Source organism: Pseudopodoces humilis, chromosome 11, assembly GCF_049639895.1.
Source record: "Pseudopodoces humilis isolate 2021_Gansu_Grassland_sample_001 chromosome 11, ASM4963989v1, whole genome shotgun sequence".
Lineage (NCBI taxonomy): Eukaryota > Metazoa > Chordata > Aves > Passeriformes > Paridae > Pseudopodoces > Pseudopodoces humilis.
The window spans coordinates 14,692,006-14,697,732 of record NC_142210.1 but is presented as its reverse complement, the minus strand read 5'-3'; the positions used below and the strand labels follow the sequence as shown (position 1 = coordinate 14,697,732).

At 49.3% G+C, this 5,727-nt stretch overlaps 1 long non-coding RNA gene across 1 annotated transcript; it reads left to right on the top strand.

The window, feature by feature from the left end:
- Positions 1-244: 244 nt before the first annotated feature.
- LOC148183602 (uncharacterized) lies at positions 245-5,250 on the top strand. The gene is made up of 3 exons (XR_015773460.1): positions 245-423; positions 2,936-2,996; positions 3,075-5,250. It is a non-coding gene; the product is annotated as an uncharacterized LOC148183602 (long non-coding RNA).
- The last annotated feature ends 477 nt before the right edge of the window (positions 5,251-5,727 follow it).

The following is a 5,727-nucleotide window of genomic DNA, read 5'->3' as shown; positions in this document are numbered from 1 at the left end:
TTGACCTCATGGGACTTTTTGTTAATTGGACTTGCTCGGTGAGAAAGCATTTCAGATGTGAACATTTTTTCTTCCTGCTTCATGATTTGTGGTTAGCTTGGTGCTGGAGAAACCCAGCAAAAATCTCTCTGGTTAGCCCAGCGTAATCTAATCTAGTCCAGCTGCAGCCCCTGAGCAACAAATTGCAACATCTAAAGATTTTTCAGGCCAAGTAGCGCCTCATCACATCCAGTCACCATTTCCACCTGGAGCAAAGGGAAGATGCGAGCCCCAGCAAGAGGATGATGTGTTTGGACTTAGAGTGCATCCATGGGAGAGAGACCCCAATGCAAAGCAGGGCCAGCCACTATCTCTGCTCTTAAGCAGGAGCTGCAGTAGTGTCAGCCAGGGAGTCTGAGCTCTCCATCCTTGCTGGTTATAGTGGTGAGTCTGTGGAGCCTCATGCCTGCAGGGACTGCTCAGCAGCACCTGCAATCTCTGTTTCTCCCTGCCGTGGGATGGGCTGCTGGGTGCAGGGCTGGCCATGTGGAAGGGCTTGTGGAGGGTGATGGCTTTCCTGTGCTCTGTAGGGTGTATGTGGCTCCTGAAAACCAAGCAGTCAGCAGCACCAGTGTGCACCAGAATCTCAGCTGGCCCAGACTGGGGCTCCCATCAGGCTCACCAGCACAGGTGGTACTGGGTGTGCAGAGGACAGCTGGCTTTGTGTGCAGCAGTAACCCAAGGGTTCACACCACTTCTCAGGAAGGATTTGCTGAGCTCTCTGTGTCTGTGTTGCTCTGGACAGCTCAAAGCTGCTTTGGCTTCCTGTGCATCAGCAGTGCTCGATGCCTAGAGTTGCCTGGGGAAGTTTGATTGTCAAAACATTTTGGTGTCAAGGGCCTCTCCACACGCTCTGGTGCGATGTGATCCCTGGCTAACAGAATGAGCAGGACTGTTTGGGAGCCCATCCCAGTTCTATTTAGACCTGCACTGAAGGTAAGAGACCACAGTGTCAAAACTATACCTGATGTGACACGATCTGCTGGGATGAGTGAGGTGCTGGATATGCAAACTCTGAAGCAAAGCACAAGTATCTGAGCTTATTCATACCCTGTGGCAAATGACTGAAGACAGAAGAGCCCAGGCCTTCCTGTCTTACCAGGGCCTGGTGTTCTTGAAAACAACCAGAGAGGCTGTTTCTTGTTTTGGGGAATTTATTTCCTTCTGCTTTAGTTCTTTAAGATCTTTGGTCTGGGCTTGCCATGGGTTTTAGTCCCTGAGGCTCGACCATAGCTCAGTGAGGCAGTTTCAGCTGTTGCCGTGTTGGGGTTGGGAGCTGTTCAGCTCCTCATGTGTGCCCCAAAGAAGGAGCTTGCAGTGGAGCAAAATCTGCTCCAGCACCCAATTCCTGGGCTAGGACTGGCTGCACTGTGCTCAGGGTGCAGCCCATGTGAGTAACGAGTGGCAAAAGCTGGCACGTCTCAGGCCCTGTGCTCTGTCCTCCGCAGCATCTGGTGCTGCGAAGGGGCACAGGCAGCAGCTGCTGACATTCCAGAGTGCCCAGCTCCATACCTAACCTGGCAATCTCCCTGTGGGTCCCCACTCCGTGCTCACTGGGTTATCACAGGCATCAGCAGCCCCAAGGACTGGCAGCAGCAGCAGGGTGACTCACCTGGCCTGGCCCTCCTTGCTCTAAATCTTGCTATCGAGATGACAATCTGCCGGTAATTTTTGCTCCAGCTGAGAGCTGCAGACCTGCTCTCACGCATCCTGCTCTCCCTGTAGGCAGAAAGCTTCCCCCCAAATTACCCCACCCTCGCTCGGTGTACCCACAGCCTCTGGCCACTCTCCAGCACATTGTCTGGTTTGAAAACCAAAAACCTCTGCCCTACCTAATTTCAGGAATTAGGCTCTGGAGGCCAGTGAGGTGCCCTGGAGAGATTCAGGGAAGTGCATTTTTGTAGAGATTGCAGTGCTGAGGCCATTCATCATTCATTCAGGGAGGCACTGCCCACGCTGCCCTGCTGAGCACAGTTAATGCTGAGCAGCTTTTCCCTAAAAGTTTCCTCCTGGCCCCAAAATGCCCAGACAAGGACGTGGCACATCATGGCACAGCATTGGGAGAAGCCATTCAGCAGCTCCAGAGCACAGACCACAAGCTGTGAAGTGCAGATGTGCGTTGCTGAGCTAGTAACATGTCATGATTGTGTGTCCTGCTCTCTTCTCTATTCCCCCTGTCACCTGTTCACCTCCCTTTTCTTTCTCCCCTATCTCTCCTGTGTGATTTATGTATGATATAGGGGCTTTGTTCAAGAGGATGCTGTACTACAGGGCTGGGCTGAGAACTGCCAGCTGATTTCATGCAGGACTGAACAGCTCTCACTCCAGCCTGCCTGGGCACAGTAGAGGCGCTGAGAGAAACTTTCTGAAATCTGTAACTGATTTCCCTGGTCTGACTTTGGGATTTGGGGTCTTTGTGAAAAAAGAGCTGGGCGTAAACATCTAGACCCTATCACACAATCACTAGCATTTAAGAAAAAAAGAATAAGAAATTAAATGGGTTTTTTGCTTCTCCTGATTTCTGTGAGGAGCTCCATATTCAGCACCTGACTGATCTACCAGTTTGGAGGGGAGACCCTTTATGTCCTTGGGAAAGGGAGTCTGAGTCATTTCCTCTGCTGGAGAATGAACAGTGCTGAGACTGTGCCCTAAGCCCTGCAGTGACACTTCGAGGGATGGCGAGACCCCCATGGGAAATCTTTCTGCTGGGCGTAGGCAGAGATTTCTCTGTGCCCAGAGGAGAAGCATCCCTTGTCCACAGGGATATCAAAGCTACCAGTAAAGCTGAAAGGTCTGACTGACGTTATAAGAGCACCTTGGGGCTGGTTTAGAAGCCTCTGGGGTTTATCTGAGTCGGGACTGTGAGGATCCTTAACGATGTGCTTCTGTTTCACAGCTACTAGAGGAAGAAATATCCCCTTCCTATGTGAATCCACTGACCAGGAGTAAAGATAAGGGTGATGTGAATGATCTCTTCTTGCATATCCCCTTCCTGTGGAGCCTTTTGAACTAATTTACATTATTATTTGTTGCAGGGTGACCAGTGTCCCACCTTGCCATGGAGGTCTATTGAAGTTCACTTGTCGACTTCATGCACAGGATTTCAACCCATGTCTGTGATTAGTGATGAAATGAAATTCACAGCTTGGAATCATTTACTCAGCATATCCATATCCAATATCCATATCCAAATACAAACATCCTTTGTGCTTGAAAATTAATCAGGGCTGGAGGCAGCTAGCCTGCTGCAGAGGTTTGTGATAGATTAATGAGCTGAGAACAAGCTGCCACCTCCACCCCCATCATCAGTGACTTTCCAGTAAGAGGAAAGGGATGTTGAGCTAGAGGTGGATATATTCTCTGATAAGTGTGGCAGTGGGAGGTGAGAAATAAGAGCTCCAAGTGGAGGAGGAGGGGAAAAAAAAGGCAAGCACTCTCCTCTGTTAAGCAGGGTACAGTTTAGACAGAGCAGCTGCCTGACAGTCTTCTGGCAGGAGGGTCAGGGCAGGAGCAGCCCTGTGCTCGCAGCACCTGTTATTGAATGCTACCCGCAGGTACCAGGGCAGCAGAGACCGTGATTTTCCGACTTCTTCCAGTCACAGGGGAAGGTCAGGGGCCTGTGAGACAAAAGGAGATGATGAAATGGCTGACAAGGTCTGCCCTCAGTGAGATACAGTAACACCAGTGCAGAAGGGCTCATATCCCAGAGGCTTTTTGGGGTTAAAGATGAAAATAAAGTCTGAGTTTGAGTGTCACCACTCAGTGATTTTTAATTGGGAAATTCATGTTACTTACCCTTTCCTTACTTTCCCCCTTAACATGGCAGCTCTGGAAGTGTGACAGAGGGTCCAGGCTGTGACAGTAACATGCTTCTCCTGGTGCAGAGTGGCTGCAGCATCAGCTGAGCTGAGCTGTCAGGTGGGAGGGTGATGAGCCCGTGGTTCAGCTGGTGAATAGCTGTGCATTAAGCCAGGGCCAGTTAGCCACTTGCACTTCTCTGACCTCATCTCAATATTCACTAACATCGAAGTGAAATTCTAGCTCCCTCAGATTAACAAAGAAAAGCTTGAAAGGGTGAAGTGTTATTGCCTGAAAGTGAAGGAGCCAGAAAGGAGAGCCAGCCTTTAACTGATCATTTTGAGTATACATTATTTGTGATTGTGGTGGTGGGGGGTTTATAGCTGGGGCAAACCACGCTTCAGAGAGACTTTGTGGTATGAGGCTTTTATAATGATGAACTGATACTGTAGATTTTACAACTGAAGAAGATGAAAGAGACATTCCAGGGCTGACACCATGGGTTGAGCTGGTGCCTAGTGAGGGAAGGATTTTTGAATTTGGTGCCACTCGTGTGCCATGTGCTTAAACACAAGAACACTGCACTGGTGGGCAGCTGGCAGGAGAAGCTGCTGCCAAAACCAGGAGCCCACTAGGTCTGCACCCTGACAGCACTGCATTTTGGGCTGTCTTCTAAAACCTCCTTTATCAGCACATGCTGGGGGTCCACAACTCCATAAGGCAGGGGAAAAAGCTGTGCTGATCCCACTGACTGGCTGGGACTGTAGACTCAAATGAAAAAAAAAGGTGTGTGAAGTCTTCTCTTCCTTCCAAATCCAGCAGGCAAGTTAAGCTGATTTCATAATTTAAAGCAGATTCTGGGGTGCTCTAATTATCCATCTTCCTGGTGCTACATCTGGAACTCCAAACCCACACAGTTTGAGTGACAAGAGTAGCTCTTGCCTCTTGCTGCCTGCCTGATGTTGTCTCCTTTCACACCAGCCCTGGAGTGGTACTTAGGAGGGGTGCCTTTGCCCTGACTCCTGTAAGGGCTCTTTATATCCAAAGAGGGAGAATGAAGCTCCCAAGTGACAGAACTTGTGGCCATCCTGTGCAGGGCCAGGAACTGGCCTTTCATGATCCTCCTGAGGCCCTTCCACATACTCAATGATTCTGGGAAGCTGCAGTACCAGCCACTGAATGGACTCTGGTAGCTGTGGGAAGCAGGCACTTCTCCTGCTCCCTTGAACCGGTTTCTGGAAGCAAATCCCTGTGAGATGAAAAGAGCCTCATCACTGGAGCCCAGCTCTTGCACAGAGGCATGGAAGCAGTGCTGGCTCTCTTAAAGCTTTGTACAATCTGCTCTTTTGCAAGGAAATGTGAGAGATTTATTTTTAAGCCACATCTAATTAAAAAAAAAAAAAAAGACAAAAAGGAAGTGGTTAGGGGCATATTTTACTGTGCACTAATGAACTGTAAAGGATATAGTCTAAAATTTTCAGATGTTTCGAAAGCAGCCCTGCAAAACACAAGTACACTTCACAGAAATCTCTTTGACTTCTAGGTTGTTTCCTACGTGTTGGTGCTAAACCAGAATCAACTTGAGCTGAGGATCCTTTCTTTCCACCATCCTCCCACCCCCCACTGCTTTCTAACCGCTGACAATAGGTGAAAATATTCATGTTTCAGTCCAGTGCCTCACACTATATGCATCTCACACTAGAGGGTTTTTTCCATTCCCCTGGGGTTGGGCAGGCCACGATTATCACTCTAATAGAGTTAATTAAGAGCCTTGAGGCCCTGATGTTTTGTTTTCTTTGGGACCAGACCTATGGCTTGGGCCTCTGAGCTACCTGCTCTGCCCCATCCCTTTTCCTAGAAAAACAGCCAGGCAAAATCTGGCAACCAGGT